General features: G+C 39.8%; 1 protein-coding gene across 1 annotated transcript in view; it reads left to right on the forward strand.

Moving 5' to 3' along the window:
* Window positions 1–13,869: 13,869 nt before the first annotated feature.
* Window positions 13,870–20,499, forward strand: part of akt3b (v-akt murine thymoma viral oncogene homolog 3b) — a 38,793-nt gene continuing 32,163 nt past the window's right edge. The window contains exon 1 of the mRNA XM_041784059.1: window positions 13,870–14,213. The gene's annotated coding sequence lies outside the window, so the exon portion shown is untranslated. The remainder of the gene's footprint in view (window positions 14,214–20,499) is intronic.

Here is a 20,499-nt window from a genome sequence, read left to right on the forward strand (position 1 = left end):
TTTTTTATTTATTTATTTTATTTTTTGTGTGAATCCCTGAGTTCGGGCTATTGCTTTATCTGTTAAAGCGCTTTGTAGACGTGTTTTTAAAGATGCTATATAATGAATTTATTATTATTATTATATTATTAGCTTTTTAGTGATGTTATAAGTCAGTCATGATGCAGGGTTAGCGTTGCTGCATCATGGTTCCCGGTTCACTTCCTGGTCAGGGCCCTCTGTGCAGATTTGGCGTGTTCTCCCTGACACGTGTGGGTCTACAGCTTGCTTCCACCACCGGAGACATGCTCGTTAGGCTAATTTGTGACTCTAAATTGCCCATAGGTGTGAGAGTGCCTGGTTGTACACGTCACACGGTGCTGTTAGAATCCTGCTTTATCTGCTGGTGTGTGGGTTTGTGGTCAAAGCTCCACAATAAAGAGCGCGCTCTAAAGCAGTGATACTCACCGTGTGGCTCTGGAGCCGTATGTGGCTCTTTTGTGACTATTTGTGGCCCTTTTATGTCTTCATTTTAAAGGTTATTCACCAGAAAACCCTAGAGGGAAACTTTTTTGCCCTTTTTCACATTTTTTTGCCACTTTTTTCCCATTGGAGCTTCCTTTTGCCATGAAATACTACTTGTTTCCTATTTTTTGCCCATTATCGCCACTTCTTTTTGCAACTTTTCTTCCCCAATTTTTGCCACTTATATCCAATTTTTTCCCATTTTTTGGCCACATTTCTCCCATTTAAGTTATCTTTTGCCTTAAATACCACTTGTTTCCTATTTTTTGGCACTTATTTTTTCCACTTTTTTCCCATTTGAATTTAATAATAATAACAATTATTATTATTATTATTATTATTATTATTATTATTATTACTAAGTCCATAATATCATCAACAGATTCAAATAATCGGGGCCACTGCATTAAAAACAGGCATGATTCTGTAGTGAAATCACTGCATGGGCTCAGGAACATTCCAGAAATCATCGTCTGTCAACACAGTTGGCCGTGCCATCCACCAATGACAGTTAAAGCTGGATCATGGAGAGAAGAAGCCTTATGTGAACAGGATCCAGAAACACCGTGGTCCGTCTTCTCTGGACCAAAGCTCATTTAACATGGACTGAGGAAACATGGAAAACTGTTCTGTGGTCAGAGGAAACATGGAAAACTGTTCTGTGGTCAGAGGAAACCACTGACGCCGTGTCCTGTGGACTAAAGCGGAGAGGGAGCATCCAGCTTGTTCTCCTGGCTCAGTATTAGACCATGCTTGGTCGCCTGATCTGACAATGATCCATGTCTGGTTTCAGGTAGTCTGGATTCATTTAGAATAAATGGACTTAATCCAGCTTCACTTAAATGCTTCAGAATTACCTGGTAAAATAAAACAAGAGACGACTCTTTACTGCTGGCACTGGGACAAAGTCTAACCGGTTAGCCCGGGTTATTCCAGCTCTGTCAGTAAACATGAATGATCACACACATTTTATTCATGACTCCAGGAAGTCTGTTTAAAATAACCACGGTGAAAATAATGGGATTACAGAACATCTCTGGGTCACGTAACAAATGACAGAAAGCAAAACCATTTCCTCATCAGTCATTAAATCAGACTGTCAGCCCTAACCCTGCTTCGCTGATGTTCGCTCTGATTTTAACTCTGATTATCAGAGGAGACTCCTTTCTTAGTCAGCCAGCCTGAACAGCTGATCCTGTTGTTGTTCTGGCAGGTTCTACATGCTGTCAAGTCAGGATAACATCATGAGATTAAATCATGAATAAAAAGCTGGTTTCATTCATGTAGCTTAGACACAGCAGGGTTACAGGTGAAAAGAGGAGCGTATCGCAGATACGTTTATATCTTTAATAACCTCCAGGTGTGTGTTTACCTGGGGGTCCGGTTGATTGGACTTTCAGGTGTGTGGGTATTTTTAACCCTTAGAGCTCACAGCTGTTTTTTTTTTCTTCTAAAACATAAACCCTGTGGTTCACAGTCAAGCTCTGTACATCTGTTTTGTTTTTCAGGATAACCTGGGCTTTAAGAATATATCTGCTACAGTAATGTCACTTGATTTTTAAAGAAAAGGTTATAGGACTCGAAAGACAAAAGAAAAAACAAATCGGAAATTGAAACTCAGAGATTTTTATGTATAACATGCAGTAAGCAATAGTGACTAAGCATTTTCTTTGCACAGACTTGTTCTCCATCTGTTGGGGACACAACGGTGAAAAAAATAAACTTTTTGTGACTAACAGTTTTCAAAATATCTACATATATACAAGAAAAGTCCATGCACTTTTTTTGCAGTTGGATTCATTGGTGCCGTTCCTTTAAGCAGTAGAGATGCAACTGGTTGACTACACATCCCACAGTGCATTGGGATAAACAACATGGCAAGGCTCTGGGCAAAAAGCTGAAGTAAGTGATCAAAAACTGGTTATTATTCAGGTTAAATATAAAATATATCTATCACAGCTTAACTGTACAATGGACCGTGATTTTTCTGTTCTTGCTCTCAAATGTTTGTTGTTTTTGGATAAAAGCATCTGCTAAATGACACTGTGGCATTGTGCTGGCCCCCAGTTTAACTTGGTCCCAGAAAATTCTCCCCTTTATAAACTGCTCCTATAGTCAATAATATTGATCATAGTGAGCAGAATCGGCTCGTTCCTCGTCCACATCTCTTATTCACTGCTGTCATGTTGGATTTAAACCTCTGGTGTTTTTCCTGCTGTGTTTCTGGTAAAGTTGTGATTTTCCTCGTTAGCTTCCTCATTCTGCTCTATCAGGTCACATTCACCAGACCGGGGAAAAAATGCAGATTATTCTAGTCACTGCTGATGGTTTCTCTGATTACACGCCCTCCTCTCTTTGCTGGGAAACTTTCACATGTTTTACCTGAGTGCTCATCAGGAGGCGGGGCTAAACTGTTTGATTGACAGCTCAGTTTCCAGTTCCTGATTGTTTGATTGTGTGTTTCTGGAACTCCTGTTTGACCTCGGCCCTCCACTGACACAGAAGCATCATCGAGTTTAGCAGCCTCTTCACTCAGCTGTCAGCCCTTCATTATCAGGGCACATGTGCACTATATGGACAAAAGTATTCAGCCACCTGACCATTCCACCAACAGGGACTGTAGTAATCAGATCTGTGTACTTTAATGTGCTCTCTGCAGCTCTAACAGCAGAATGTGTCCATTCATTCAGTGATACTCAACATGTGGCTCTTTTATGTCTTAACTTGAATCATTATTCCCCCAGAAAACCTTAAAAAGGGAAACTTTGACCTTAGAAATTATCTGTTACAAGTCACATTAATCAGTTTGTTTGCCACACTTATACAGTAGGCTTTAATTGTCAACCTTTATTTGTTGTCTGTATATTTCCATTGCCCTTATTTGCATTTTTTCCACTTTTAATTCATTTTCAACATTTGTTTCTGCCCCTTAATCTCATTTTATTCATTTTTGCCACTTACAACTCATTTTTTGTAACCTCTCATCCATTTTTGCCACTTTCTGCCTGTTTTTGCCACTTTTATCCTGCTTTTTACTATTTTCACCCTTTTTTGTTGCAATTTTCTGCCACTTTTCACCCAGTTAAGCTGCCTATAACTATTAAATGCCTTTTTCCCATGTTTGCCAACTTTTTGTGCTTTTTTGGCCAATTTTAGTCTCTTTTCACTCATTTTTTGCTACATTTTTGATGTATTTTGACCATCTTTGGCACCTTCAACTCATTTTTTGTAATTTCTCACCAATTTTTGCCACTTTCTGCTCATTTTTGCCACTTTTCACCCAGATTTTGCCATTATATGCCTATTTTGCCCCTTTTCACCCATTTTTGCCACATTTAACTCATTTTTATTGCCACTTTAACCTTTGTTGCCACCTCTCACCACTTATATTGTGGCTCTTGCAAAGTTAATTTCAACAGTTTGGCTCTTGGGTTGAGCAGGGTTCAGTATCACTGCTGTAGAGCATTTCTGAGGTCAGACTCTGATGTTGGACCAGAAGGCCTGGCTCTCAATCTCTGTTCCAGTTCATCCCAAAAGTGCCGGATAGGGTTGAGTTCAGGACTCGGTCTTTGTAGTCCTTCTTTGTGCTCTGGATCACAGTCATGCTGGAATAGAAAAGGGCCTTCCCCAAACTGTTGCTGCACAGTTGGAAGCATAGCATTGTCCAGAATGTCCAGAAGCATTAACCTGAGCTCTGAGATCTTGTTTGGAATTATTTTTTTAGTTTCTCTCACTTATTTTGGATCAGTCGGACCTGATAAGTCTAAAACAGCAGCAACATCAGAATTTTCCTTTCTAAAATCACACAAATCTCCTTTAATTTCAAAGAAATTCCCTAAAATTTATTCTAAAATTTGTAAAAATAGGTTTTATATGCAGCCAAACATCCCAAATGAAAGAAAACCCCCCAAAATCAATTTACTTTTCAGAAAAAAAAAACAAAGCAAAAACAAAAATAAAATATCAGCAATTTCCCAAAAAATAACAAATGCATTCCCCAAACATCAAACTAAATTACCCCAAATTTCTGTGAAACTGTTTTAGAATCTGAAAGGACTAACCCATCCCCCACACATTCCCCAAATTTCCACAAAAATGCCTTTAAATTTCAAAATAAATTTCCCCAAATACCCAAACAGATTTCCCATATTCCTAAAAATTCCAATGAAACTGTAAAAATATGCAAACACGTCCCCTAAATCTGCATTAAAACAATGAAAACGTTCCAGATATATCCTGAAATATCCCAACATTTCAGGTAAATCATTTCAACTTTAAAGGAATTCTGGACATTTTCTTTAAAAATCTCATAGATGCTTACTATGTTCCACAAAAAATCTAAATGGGACGTCCTGGTGTGAACATGGCCTGCATGCAGCTGTTGCCATGGAAACCCATTCATGAAGCTCCGGCTGCAGTTTTAGTGTTTACATTAATGTCAGTGGAAGTTCAGAACTCTTCAGCTATAGAATCAGCAGATTGTTGGAGACTTTTACCCATGATCCTTAGCAGTCGCTCTGCTTCATGGCTGAGCTGCTGTTGTTCCTGAACTCTTCCACTTACTAATATTTTCACAAATTCTTACGTCAAAGATGGTATCATGGTCACTGAGGTCTTCAGAACGACCCGTCTAGGATCACAGATGTTTGAGACTGCAGGACAGGTGAGGAATGACACACCTGTGGGAACAGGTATGAGTGAAATTCAATAACTACCAGGTGTGGCCAAATACTTTTGTCCATATTGTGTATTTTGTTTCTTCATATTTTTGTTGGATGATCTTTTATAAAAAACTGCAGCGTGGTGACATCCGGCCCGACTCATCCTGAACATGTGATGTTGGTGATCTCATCTGTTCTCTTCCTCATCCTCAGCCTGGATTCACGGCTTCAGCCTGGAATCAGAGTTAGGAGGGTTTCTGTTTCTCTGTTTCATCAAATATTTACAGCTGTGGTTTAAAATCATCCTGGAAGTGTTCAGAGACCCTTAAAAACAAAGGTGTTACCTGTTACTGAGAAAACCTGCAGGGTTGAGAGGGAACAGACCGATGAAAGTCAACCAGGAAACATTGAAATGAGCTGAAATCTGCAAACATTCACCTCAAAAAGGAATCTAAATGATGGTGGTGATTTAAATCTAAAAGTCTCTCCTTAAATCTCTGAACATTTCACTCTTGATTTTAATCAGGATGAAACAGGATTATCTGAAAGCAGGACACACCCTGACTGTGTTAAACTGGGATATTAGAGCACTGCTGTGGCAGTGTTTAGCCACTAGAGGGCAGCGTTAGCAAACAAACACAACATCGAGACGTCCAGTTAAATAGTTTGAATTTATTTTAAAATAAGAGGGTAGAAGGTTATTTTTATTTAGAGTACATTATAAACCGTGTAAATAAATGACAGGGGTGTGATTCAACTGTTAAAGTTAGTATTACATGTTTAAAAGTGACATCAATGTTTAACCCTGAAATAAGATTTTTCAATGGAAACTTAAACTGAGGCTGATCTCAGATGTTTCTGGCTTGGTCAAATTTAAGAACAAAATCACATTGGTACTGTATGTGTGTGTATATTTACAGTATATATAAGGGGGATAAAGGGGAGAATTTTCCGGAACCAAGCCAAACTGGGGGCCAGCAAACTGCCACAGTGTCATTTAGCAGGTGCTTTTATCCAAAAACAACGTACATTTGAGAGCAAGGACAGAAAAATCATGGTCCATTGTACAGTTAAGCTGTGATATATAGATTTTATATTTAACCTGAATAATAACCAGTGATATTAATGAAAAAATATATATTTTTTTAATCATTTGTGTAGTAAATAGCCCTCAAAAATGTAATTCCCTTTGTTAAGATTAATTAAAATAGGTTAAAAATAGCTAAAATGGGTTAAGAATGGCAAAAAATGGTGGGAAAGATGGTGAAATTGGATTTTAAAAGTAGCACAATTGTGTGAGAAGTCGCAAAAACTAGATAAAAATGGCAAAAATGGGCTAAAAATTGGCATAAATAGTGGTAAAATGGTTGTAAAAATTGGTTAAACTAGCAAAATGGGCATGTCAGATAGGTTTAAAAGGTTTAAACTGGACAAAAATAGGCGTTAAATGGCAAAAATGTGTTAAAAATTGGTGGGAAAATCATGAAAAGAGGTTACAATTTGGCAGGACTGGTGCAAAGTGGCAACAGTGTAAATCAAACATCCTCTGAGTTTTTTTAGGGCATTTGGAGACCCCCTCTTAGTGTCTCGTTACCCCCAAGGGGGTCCCAACCCCAAGGTTGAGAACCACTGTTTTAAAGGACCCCCTAAAGCGTTACTGACACAGGACTAGGATTACCCAAAGAGCTCTGATAATTCATGGATTTCCCTGACATCAGTGTTTGGTGCATTCACACAGTGAAGTCTGTCATTTACTCAATTTTATTTCAGAGGGAGATTATGACGGTGCTGCATGGTTGCAGAAATGAAAACACAACCAATATTTATTTCTAAAATTGATCAAAAAAACAAAAATCAGTGGTGTGCACATCATGTTCTGCAGGTGGTGTTTCCCTCATAGAGACCCGGTTTATAACAGACGTGCCTAAATGTAAAAACATCAGCAGCCTAAATCAGAGAGATGCTGATTCACACAGGATTAGTTTTTCCTGTGGACCTCTGGGCTGAAACATGGTCGCTTATTTGCTCTGGAGATTTTATTCCACAATCCCAGGCATGATCGATTCAACGGGCTTATCACACAGACGTCCTGTGGGATTATTACAAATTACCAGAGGTCTCTAGGTAACACTAATCCAGGGTGAATAGGGTTTATAGTCATTTCTACTGATAAATATTCACTGAATGGTTTCAGGATGGAGGGGAGCCTGTAGACCAAAGTGCTCCTGGTAAACCGTCTGAGGGGGGCGCTGTTCCAAGGCTGCAGGACTGTGATGGAGGACGACCAGGGCTCTGAGGGTCAGGAGGTCAAAACTGTCCTGGTAGGTTTTACTCTGAGGGTCTGAAGGCTGGAGGGACTCCAGGAGGGGCCTGGACCTTCTGTAGGGAGCAGAGCTGAAACAGCAGAGGGTCTAATCAGACAGAAACTGTGACGGTCTCTCACTTTAAAGTGGAAATATAAACAGGAAACTTTAAGAGAAGATGTGAAACATTCATCCATCACACAGTCACCAAACTTACCCATAATCCTTTGAGTGGACCACATGGACTCTGCCCAGCTGTCCTGGATATAACCCGTTCACATCTCTGCCCACACGGGACGGACTGAAAGAAAACAAAACTAAAAACTCAGGTCTGCCTACATGGAGGATTGCACTGGAATAAAAAGTTTTAATGCATGCACAAACACGTTTACATTTATGTCAGCAAAGTTTGTTTCTTAATTGGGATTTTAGGAGTTTAGAGAAAGTGGCTCATTTCTGACATTTGAACACAGGAAGGTTACAGAATATTCAAAGACTGCATGTAGACATGATTTAATAACACTAAAGTCTCATTTCTACCTGAGCCCCAGCATCATGTGTCAGAGGTTTTCATAAATACAGGTACATCTCAAAAAATAAGAATATCATTAAAAAGTTCAATATTTTTTGTCCCTCATTTCAGAAAGGTAAACATATGTTATATAGACTCATTACACATAGGGTGAAATATTTCAAGCCTTTATTTTTTGAAATGTTGATGATTATTGCTTACAGATAATGAAAACCCAAAATTCAGTGTCTTAGAAAATTAGAATATTGTGAAAAACTTCAATATTGTAAAGTCATGGTGTCACACCTTAATCAGCTAATGAACTCCAAACACCTGCAAAGGTTTTCTGAGTCTTTAAATGGTCTCTCAGTCTGGGTCAGAAGGCTACACAATCATGGGGAGGACTGCACCCTGGACAGATGTCCAGAAGACAGTCACTGACACCCTCCACAAGGAGGGGAAGCCACAAAAGGTCATTGCTAAAGAAGCTGGTTGTTCACAGAGTGAACCGTGGGGGAGCTTCACAAGGAGTGGACTGAGGCTGGAGTCAGCGCATCAAGAGCCAGTACGCACAGACCAATCCTAGACATGGACTACAAATGTGGTATTCCTCGTGTCAATCCACTCCTGAACCAGAGACAACGTCAGAAGCGTCTTACCTGGGCTGTGAAGAAATAGAACTGGACTGCTGCTCAGCGGGTCCAAAGTCCTCTTTTCAGAGGAAAGTACATTTTTCCATGTCATTTGGAAATCAAGGTCCCAGAGTCTGGAGGAGGAGTGGAGAGGACCAGAATCCACGTTGCTTAAAGTCCAGTGTGAAGTTTCCACAGTCAGTGATGATTTGGGCTGCCATGGCATCTGCTGGTGTTGGTCCACTGTGTTTTCTGAAGTCCACAGTCAACGCAGCCATCTGCCAGGACATTTTAGAGACCTTCATGCTTCCTTCTGCTGGCAAGCTTTATGGAGATGCTGATTTCATTTTCCAGCAGGACTTGGCACCTGCCCACACTGCCAAAGGTACCAAAAGCTGGTTCAGTGACCATGGTGTTACTGTGCTTGATTCTGACCTGAACCCCATAGAGAATCTATGGAAGATGAGAGACACCAGACCCAACAATGCAGATGACCTGAAGGCCGCTATCAGAGCAACCTGGGCTTCCATTACACCTGAGCAGTGCCACAGGCTGATCGCCTCCATGCCACGCCGCATTGATGCAGTAATTCATGCAAAAGGAGGTCCAACCAAGTATTGAGGGCATAGAAATGAACATACTTTTCAGAAGTCTGACATTTCTGTTGAAAATATCCTTTTTTTATTGATCTTATGTAATATTCTAATTTTCTGAGACACTGAATTTTGGGCTTTCATAATCATCAATATTTCAAGAAATAAAGGCTTGAAATATTTCACTCTATGTGTAATGAGTCTATGTAATATATGGGTTTACCTTTCTGAAATGAGTGACAAAAACTATTGAACTTTTTCATGATATTCTCATTTTTAGATATGATATACTGTAGATGTGGATGTACTAAACTCCTGCAGGTTAAAATCACTGCTGACTCACTTTATCGCTGTTGTGTTCGGTCCGTCGCGGTCTCTGGAGTCCTGAGACTCTCTGAACTCGTAGAGCCTCAGAGCGACACCAGATCCTGCCATCGCTGCAGAGTAAGGGCTGCGTCGACTCGAAGACGTGGAAGAACCAGAAGGTCAGGACGTTTCTACCTCAGTGAAGGTTTGAGAAATGGCCATCTTTAAAGACAAGGTTGGAATGTTTTGTAGTCTTTAAGGAATGGCCATCTTTAAAGACAAGGTTGGAATGTTTTGTAGTCTTTAAGGAATGGCCATCTTTAAAGACAAGGTTGGAATGTTTTGTAGTCTTTAAGGAATGGCCATCTTTAAAGACAAGGTTGGAATGTTTTGTAGTCTTTAAGGAATGGCCATCTTTAAAGGAAAGATTGGAATGTTTTGTAGTCTTTAAGGAATGGCCATCTTTAAAGACAAGGTTGGAATGTTTTGTAGTCTTTAAGGAATGGCCATCTTTAAAGACAAGGTTGGAATGTTTTGTAGTCTTTAAGGAATGGCCATCTTTAAAGGAAAGGTTGGAATGTTTTGTAGTCTTTAAGGAATGGCCATCTTTAAAGGAAAGGTTGGAATGTTTCATAGTCTTTAAAGGATCACATCTTTTTTAATGTGGAGAGAATGTTGGTGAAGCTTTAGACGTTGTAAACTTTAGATAAGTGTGTTGAATTTGCGAGGTCACCAGTTTCATCCATTTTTAAAGAGTTGTCATCAGAGGACGCTCATCATCAGTGAGAGATTGTTGGTATATCTGTGTTCTGATAACGATAGAGACATCAAGGATACTGATGTTTTTGTAACTCACTCGTTCTGGTTTGAAGAGGATCCCAGTTTTACATAGTCCAAAGAATGAATCAAAGAGCCATCATCAGCTGACAGAGAAGGTGATGATTGGCAAACAGGTCATCCAAAAGTAAACTAAAGGAAAGGAATGGAAAAATGCAAAAGATACTGAGAGGCAGTTACAGAAGTAAATGATCAAATATCCATGATTTTAAAAAATGATGAATAGAGCTCCTTCACTGGTAAACACAGGAGACAAAAATCATGTCTGACCTGACATAAATCCTCTTTATTAGTCTCTCAAACAGCCCAGTCTTACCTGGTGATGAGGGAACTCTCCTGACCTCTGACCAGGACTCCAAGGTTATGAACAGAGACCAGATCCTTTAAATCTACATCACTTTATTTCAGCAGAAGCATCGTCCTCACCATCTCTCCCTCGACTCTGTAGGAGATCAGAGAAACCCAACACTGCAGCCTGACAACGGAGCAACAGAGACGGTAACCAGGATCTCTGTGACACAGGCAAACAGTAGAGCTTGGGCCTAAGACTGTACAAAGGTGTGGCAAAACCATGAAACGGGACAAAATAACATGTTTTTTGGTGGGCTTTTTATGCCTTTGCTGATAGAGGACAGTGGATATAAGCAGAAACAGGGACGAGAGAGCGGGCTCAGACACGGGCCGTCCTCTAACACGGGGCATGACCTAACCACCTGAACTGAACAACAACTGAAAGAAATAAAAGTTTGAAAAGACTAAAAAGTTAAAGTTAAAGGCTTTTAAAAAGAAAATAAAACTATTTTTTTTAAAGTTCAAATCTGTGATGATCAGATTGTGAGAAAAAAGAACATTTCTTTTGTTTGATAAAGTTTGTTTTCTCATTAATTCTGTAGTAAATCTTTATTTTTCGCTGAGGTCATGTACTAACAGTAGTCAGACACCTCTGAACAATGTCCACAGGCCGTCTGCTCTCATACTATGAATTGTTCTGTCACAGACTGTAATTGATTAATGCAGAGCAGCAGCATCCGTCCCGTCTACAGAGGCCTGCAGCCAGACTGGGACCAGGATCCCCAAACAAAGCCCCCATTCACAGGAGGGCTGGGGAGGGAGCGATGGGGGGGCGGGTAGGAGGAGGGGGTCATATACATTTAGGTGAGCTTAAATAAATAAATTAATAAGAGTCTAAAAAAGTCTGAGAGAAACGGCTGTCTGAATAAAATCATGGAGGTTTCAGGAGTCGACAAAAGAGGGCCGGCGTCTGCTGAGGATCAGGAGGAAGTGGATTCTAACGGAACTGAATGTGGACGCATAAATCCACCAGAGAGAGAGAGAGAGAGAGAGAGAGACAACAAAAGCTGGGGACCAACAAAAGCCCTGGATGCCATGAGGAGAGAGGTGATGCATTCAAGGACTCTCTGTAAAATTCCTGCTTCCTAGGATGGAGGAACGCAGAGTGAGACGTGTGAACCCTGCGGTTATCTTACAGTCAGAAACGATCTGCATCACGCTCTAACCCTACCATCCTGCTGCTGTAGGATCTGGGCTCATCTCTGGACTCCTCACATCCTTCACATGTTCAGGTTCCAGGGCACGTGTCACCAACCTCAGTATTTTTACTTTTTTCCTCATAATTTCACCTTTAATCTCACAACCTCAGCCTTTATGCCAAAATTGTGGCTTATGATCATAATTTTGATTTTTTTAGATGACTTTTTGTCTCATAACTTTGACTTTTTTATGAATTTGTTTATTAATTTTTAACGCCTTTATTAAGAGGAAGACAGTGGTTAGAGTCTGAAATGGGGATGAGAGAGTGGAGGAGAGATGTGGGAAAGGAGCCACAGACCATCTGCACCCGTGACTTTTTATCTTATATTTACAACTGTGGATCTCATAGTTTTGGCTTAATATTAATTTTAATATCAGACTTATGGCTTACTACTTCACATGCTCAACTTTTTTTTATCTCTTTATTTTAAAATCATATCTCTTAAGTACGTCTATCATAATATTGACTTTAATCAAATAATGGTGTACTAGCTCATAATATGGACTTTTTATTGTCAGCATTCGGACTTTCTATCTTGTCAACTTTTTTACTTAATTGTGGCTTGTTTTCGTTAAATCAGTTTTTGAATTACATCTTACTACCTCAAAATTTCGACCATTTTATCCAACCATGTGAACTATCTAAGAAGTTAGACTTTTATCTTGTAGTGTTGACTGTTTATCTCATAACTTACACTTTTTTCATAGTTTCAACTTTTCTATCTTATAATTTTGGTTTATTATAATAATATTTATTTTTTACTGAGAATTCTGTCTTTTTACTTTACTATTCCAACTTGTTAATCCAACAATTTTGACTTTTTTTTTTTTTCAAAATTTTGAGTATTTTTCCTCATTATTATGATATATTTAGGGATGTACGATATTATCAGCCAGATATCTGTATCCGCAGATATTAGCAAAAAACGCAAAGTATCGGTATCAGCAGATATCAAAATTTTTGCAGATATTTACATCCAGTATTTTGGCCGTGCATATCAGCATATATCAACTGTCAAATTTGGCCATATATACGAATAAATTAGTGGAGTTTTGGGCTGAACCAACAGACCTATGTAAGTTGATCTTTCTCTTTATTCATCCTCATTATTTAAACATTAAAGTGTGTTTTAAGAAAAAGTTTTCTTTTTCATCCTCAAACCTAAAATTGTGTTCGAAGGACTGAATTTTTAGTTATGTAAAACATATTTAAATATCGGTATAGATATCAGCTGAAATGAACCTGTAAATATTGGCACATTGGAAATCAACAAAAAATCCAGTATCGTGCATCCCTCGATACATTATCATATTATTGATATTCTGTCTCATTACTATATCTTACTATGGCATATTTTTTACTTAATCCCGTCACAATTACAGCTTTTATGCCATTGTTATATGGCTAACAGTCATAATTTTGATTTTTACATTGTGTTTTTTGCCTCATAATTTTGACTCTAGGTCTTTTTTCTTATATAAATATGATTTACTATCAAAATTTCCATTTCTATCCCATAATTATGTCTTACTTTTATAATAATTGAGAATTTCTTTAATTTTATGATTGTGGTTCACCAGATTGTAATTTCCACTGAAGGAGTTTTTTAGTAATTATCTGACTTTAATTTTTTATTTGTGAGCGGTTAAATGTGTTTCTATTATACTCTGTGAAGTTATCCTCCACCTAAATAGTGTTAAAACCACAAAATTCACAAAATTAGTAAAACAAATTTGTAATTTAGACCCAAAAACGTGTGATTATATTAAAGGAATAGTTGAGAAAATACATAAAAAGAAGTATAAATACTGAAGCTATCATTAAAAAACACACATAAACGAAAGATGGATATTTCTCATGTATTGAAGTGTTTCTTAAGCCCCGGATAAAACCCTGATATCCTCATTTTAAGCCTCAATTTGAAGACAGCGTGCCTAAAACCACCACTTTCAGTCTGCTCTCCCAGCTGTTAGGGTCATTGAGTGTTCCAGCCGCGGTATTTCCGAGCATCCCTGAACGCAGCACGAGTCCTCCCAGTCAGATCTGGCTGAACGTGACGCGCCGACTAGGAGCCGACTCGGAGCCGAGCTGCGGAGGGAGCAGGAGTCGAGCGGGTCTGGCCGTCTGTCCGTGTATCTGTCCGTGTATCTGTCTGTCTTTGTGGGACACACTAACCCGACTCGGAGTCCACAGCTATGGATCCTTCGCTGTCCTGGTCCTGTTCTCACCGCTGAGGGTCGATCCTCCGTCGGATGCTCCAGAGCCACAGAGAAGGAGGAGGAGCGGGCATCCCTGCCATTCTTCACCCTACCAGGTGAAATAACGCTTATTATCGTGATTATAACGGGCTTTAACGAGCTCCGGGCGGACAGGGGGGAGGATGAGGAGGGAGGGAGGCAGAGAGGGTGGCAGTCGTGGTTTTTGGGGGTTAGTCGCGGAGGTTAGCATGCTAGCTAGCTGCTGTTAGCGCTGCTGCTGCTGCTTCGTCATTCAGTCTGCTATCATGGAGGGATGGAGGGATGCTGCTGCAGGAGGAGGGGAAGGCTGGAATCATAACGGTACCGTCCGTCTGGCCTCGGCCCATCTCCGTGATGAACGACCCCCCCTCCCCCTCCTCCTTCTCCTCCTCCCCGGTCTCCCATCCTTCAAAAATAGTGATGGGAGGTTCAGCTCTCCTCCGTGAGTCGGAACATTTGGCTCGGTTCTGCAGCACATGCCAACTCTTTAGCACCCAAATGGCTCTGTGCTCATTTCCACCTCAAACCTGAGAAATATAGACAGATCTATTACATAGACAGTGTGTAAATTCTGCCATCAGGAGTTCTCAATCACAACAATAACAAAGGATGATTTCAAGGGAAGTGGAGAATCATGGGAGGGATTCACTGCTACTTCCCCCTCCACCCAAAACAAAAACAAGCTGACATAGAAAAGGTTCTTGCTTCAATACATGAAACAATGTTTATAGGATAATGTTATCAGCTGTAGATATCAGTCTATTTTAGCTGTGGTATTGGCCTGTACCAGCCGTGATATTGGCATACATTGGCTGTAGATATCAGTCTTTTTCAGGAAGAGATATCAGCCTAATTTGGCTGTAGTTATCCTTTTATATCAGCTGTAGCCAATGGCCTGTTTTGGCTGTAGACATTGGCTTATAGCAGCTGTAGTTATCTATTAAAATCAGCTGTAGAAATCAGTTTACATTGGCTGTTAATATCAGCCTACATTAGCTTGAGATATCAGCATATATCCATTGTAAACATCAGTAATTTTCAGCTGTAATAATGCCTTATATTGGCTTTCGATGTTGGTTTGTATTGGGCTGTGATATCTGTTTATGATGGCTGAAGATATTGGCCTATGTCAGCTGTAAATATCAGCTTAGGTTCATTATAAATATCAATCTATATCTGCTGTAAATATCTGCTTATTTTGGCTGCTATATTCTATTGTATTAGATTTAATATTGGCCAATATATTAGGTGTAGATCATCGCCTTTATCATCTGAAAATATCAGCTTACATTGGCTGTAAATTTTGGCTTGAACTGGCTGTATATATTGTCATATATTTATTGTAAGTATTGGTTTTTATCGGCTGAAGATATCAGTTTATATCGGCTGTAGATGTCAGTTTATATCAGCTGTAGATATTGGTTTAAATTGGCTGTAGGTATTGGTTTATATCGGCTGTGGCGGGGCCCAGACTTTGGAATAAGCTACCCCCGGACATGAGAACCATAACTGACTTTGGCCTTTTTAAATCCAGACTTAAAACCTATTTTTTCTAACTGGCTTTTAACATTCAGGCATGACACATTACTTGTATTTTTTTTATTGTTGTTTTTATTGGTTTTATATTGTTTTAGTATTCCTACTGTTTTGATTTTATTGGAAAGCACTTTGGTCACTTGGCTGTATTGATATGTTTATAACTTGGCTGTAGATATCGGTTTATATTGGCTGTAGATATCGGTTTATAACGGCTGTAGATATGGTTTATATTGGCTGTAGATATCTGTTTATATTGGCTGTAGATATCGGTTTATAACGGCTGTAGATATTGTATTGGCTGTAGATATCGGTTTATATTGGCTGTAGATATCGGTTTATAACGGCTGTAGATATCGGTTTATAACGGCTGTAGATATCGGTTTATAACGGCTGTAGATATCGGTTTATATTGGCTGTAGATATCGGTTTATAACGGCTGTAGATATTGTATTGGCTGTAGATATGAGCTGTATTTTTGAATAAATTAGAGGAGTTTTAGTCAGGACCAACAGATCTAGGTCCTTATGCCTCTTTCTTTGTTTATCCTCAGTCCTTAATCTTGAAAGTGTGTTTCTAAGGCTGAATTTTTAGGTCTGCCCTGCATTTATATGTCAGTACTGGCTGAAATGACTTTGTTTATATAGATGTCTTGGATATCCTCTCAGAAAAAAATCTCAAGCACCCCTTAATGTTATGTTCCAGTATGAGTCAGCTCACTGTGCTGTCATCATATATTTTTACACTATCCTTTCTGACGTCAGCTAATGTTTACTCCTAGCATTAGCTAGTAAAGTCAACATGTACACAGAAGCCCTAGTGTGCTGGTTTAACTGGTATTGGATTAACTGGTGACAGTTCAGCCAGATGATCCAGGGGTGTGGCTTTTAAAGATGCTTATTTACCCTCCAAATAACCGTAAACATATGATTATGCTGCTGGCTTCTCTTTGATAAGGATGGATTAGTGCCTGCAGAGACATCAACGTCACCAGGAAAGTGTTTGTGGAGTCACAAAGTGAAAGGCATACATATTTAGAGAGATTATATTGGTGACTGTGCTCATGTCTGTCATAAACCAGGGGTTCTCAGTTGGTGTAGCCTCAGGATCCACCAACACCTCTAAGAGAAATCCCACAAAAAAACATTAGCTTAAGCTTATTTAGTATGAAATGTTGTAGTTTAGATGGAATAAAAGATGGCTGAAACAAAAAGCCTGTCTTTCCTGGGAGGAGTTTGACGCCATTGTTCTGTGATAATTTTTGAGTCTGGTCATTTTTCTTGACTTCACGGAATTACCTTGTTTCTGGGGAAAAGAGACTTTGTGACCCCAAGACATGGAAATGTTGAAATTACACAAAAACAACCAGAGTTTACCCGACAACATGAGAAACAGAGATATATATCCTCTTACAGCCTGTTTACCTGTTTTTCATTCCCATTAGAACTTCTCCATGACCCACTGATGGGTCACCACCCACCAAATGAGAACTGCTGTCCTAAACAATAGCGCTCGCTTGGTTTCAGGTGGATGTTGTCCAGTATAGTTGTGGTTTTGAATCTGATAGGTGTGGGACTGTTTGTAGTAAAGAGTCTGAAACAGACACGTGTGGTCTAAAGGAAGTAGTTCAAAGACAGACAGGAAGCAGAACTAGGGGACAGCCTAGCTGTATTAACTTTCCATACAATCTTTGCCTGCTTAAGTTTGACTAAACGTAATAATATAGAGGGAGGATAGGCAATCTGCAACTCCTCCAGGTTTATTGGCCAAACCTAAAAGATATGGCACTGCTTGAAACAAATTCTCTTCAGTCGAGTCAGGGAGGTTATCTCATCCAGTTAAAAGAATAGAAAATTAACCCATCATACATAATGCGCTGTACGTATGTGCCATGAATGAGCCTTAGAAAGCCTGGCCTGGTCAAACCCCCTGATAATAATAATAATAATAATTTTTCCCTGGTCACTGCAAAGTTCAAGGCATCCAGTTTAGTCTAAATACTGCAGGGAAAAACAATGCTTAGCAAAGAGTTGATTTTCATTCTAACTTTGTGTGGCCAACAGTTACAGGAGATGTTGAATTACACTTTTCTGTTCAGTGAGGCTGATTAAATAAAAACTGTCCCAAATTCTGAGATCAAAGTGTGAATTCTGAGCTGAAAGTCAGAATTCTGGGATTAAATTCAGAATTCTGAGATCAAAGTTTGAGTTCTGAGATTTAGTCAAAATTCTGGGATTGAAGGCAGAGTTCTGAGTCATAATTCTGAGACCAAAATTAGAATTTCCAATCAAAGCTAGAATTCCAAAATCTAAGTTAGAATTCTGAGATCTAAGCCGGAATTATAAGATTAAAGTCAGTCAGAGTCTGGGATCAAAGTCAGAATTTTGAGATCAGAGTCCAAATTCAGACTTCAAAGAATCTGGACTTCTTTCTCAGAATTTAAAAAAAAAAAAAAATTTGGAATGAAAAATAATCAGTGGCTTAGTCCCCTCTGTAAATAACAATCAACAAAAAAAAATTGGTTTTACCACACAACAAATTCTATGGACAAAACTGCATGGGGCACAGTAAGCATTTAATGATGATTATCTTGTTTTCATGATCATGGGAAGCTAAAATTGTGATTGAAATTGCAGCTTGATTAATTGCCCAGCAGTTGAATATATGGATGCTTTGTAGTGCAAGCAGGGGAGCATTTAACCATTTGAGTGTTATTTTGTGAGTTAGATGGTGTTTTTTGGGCCACATTTACAAGTTAAAGGGTCTTTGAATGAGGGTTAATCTCTAACTAACAGCTGTGGGTCTGTTTTGTTGTCATATTTTAAGGGTTGCGGTAGCCCTGCTACACAATATGCTTTTTTAACTCAGTTTTGATAGCATCACTTTTTGTTTGTTATGGGCAGTAAATTCCTTTTTGTGAATTCCTTTATTGCTCAAACTAAGAATAAAATATTGTACCTTTAAACCCTACTTTCCTCATAAAAATGAGTCGGATCTGTCTATTCCCTAATCTAACCCAAATGATCCGATCTATAAAAAGAGCCGTTTCAGAGAGCCGACTCGTTAACGAACGGCACATCAATATTCTAAAATACAGCCTTGCGTTTCGGTCTGAGATGAATAAATGAAACCCACCGATTAAGGTGAGAGTGAATCCATCTCACAGGTGGAAATAGTCCCACCGCGGACGGCTCCATCTCCTCTCAGTAACTGTCAGTCGGCCTCCGCTCATTTCAGCCAGCCATCCTGCTAGCTAGCCGGCTAACATTAGCAGTAGCATCATCCCCCTCCCGCTAGCATCCCTGGCTAGTTGTCATCCTCCAGCCGAGCCGAGCCGAGCCATCACAGGCCACAGGCTCACACAGCCGCCCCCCTCACCCTCAAACCTCAGCCCGGGGGGGCGTTATTCGGTCATGAACCGTCGGTTTGAGATCCACCGTCAGATGTGAATTCCCGTCTCGACGGTCGGAGTGAGCGGAGCACGGAGCGGATGTTGTTATGTAACACATAATGACACCACACGCCCTTCAAACAAAAGCTGTTGTTTCTATGTTTGTTTGTTGGTTTCATTGTTTGTTTGTTTGTTTGTGAGCGGTGTAGGACCCAAACATGCCGGTCAGTCGGTAAGAGGCTGGGTTAGGGGGGGTGTCTGTGGCACCGAGGCCCCCAGCCGTTAGCCGGCTCCTGGAGCATCAGTGGCTGCTGCTCCGTCAGCCATTGTTTTTGTTGTCATTGGAGGACTGCCGTTTGTTTTCAGCCCTGCCTTTATCATTGAAGGAGGAAGAAGAGGGAAGGAGCAGGACCAGTCCACCAGGGATGGGCAGTTTAGAGAGAACTGAAGATATATTGATAGATTTTTGAATGAAGGGGTATACATTAACATGCTGGTATAAACACAGATCTTAGGCCTCGTGCTCACTAAAATGATAGTTCACTGTGGTGCTGGCCGGTTTATCAAGATCCAATTTCTAACGTGGGAAGAAGATAATCCTGGTACTGTTCCACATGCTGTTATGCTCATTATCTCCATGGATTTTGTCGGTTTCAGTTTTGCTATGTTACAGCCTTGTTTATTCATAAATCATAACTTTACATATGTATGTTTTTTACTAGGCATGCACAATATTTAGGGTTTTTTTTTTGCTGCTATCCAATATGCTGCTATTTCCAAACTAATTTTAGCTGATGCTGATGAAAAAGGTGATTTTAGGGCTCACTCACACTAAGCAATCTGCACTGTGCTAAAGCCATTTGACCCCCTCCCCTCCCCAGACCCCCTTTTGGCCTGCACTCATACTGCTGAAGGCATCCAGGCCTGAGCACGGGTACGTCACGCACCAACGTCATCACACAGAGCTCCACTGATGATGAATTTATAAGTCTGTATGACTCACCATAAGTATACATTAGGTGTTGTTTAGGCTGTAAAAGCCAACCATGTTTGTGATTTCTGATCTGACGCTGGGGTGATTTCACCTGACCTGGGATCAGTGTGTTATTTTATCTGGAGAGCTGCTGTCTGTGGCTCACTCATGGGAAGAAGCTTTTTTTATACAAGGCCAAAATCTTTCACGTTAAGATGCAGCAATGACAAAAACTGGTCAAAAATACTGACAGGACTGGGCTGAGGTTATAGTGCAGCTGTGCACAGATGATGAAGTTCTTCCTTGATAAAATCTTTGTGACTTGTTAAAATCAAAGTAGACTAAGTAAGTAGTTCTCTCCCCATGTTTCTAGAGAAGTCCTGCCGTTTCTATCAGCCTCTCTCTGTAGGACAGTGTGTTTGCTGAGCATGCAGCTGTCTGGTGTGTGTGCTACCAGACTTAC

The sequence above is a fragment of the Cheilinus undulatus genome, linkage group 4 (assembly GCF_018320785.1).
Source record: "Cheilinus undulatus linkage group 4, ASM1832078v1, whole genome shotgun sequence".
In the NCBI taxonomy this organism is placed as follows: Eukaryota; Metazoa; Chordata; class Actinopteri; order Labriformes; family Labridae; genus Cheilinus; species Cheilinus undulatus.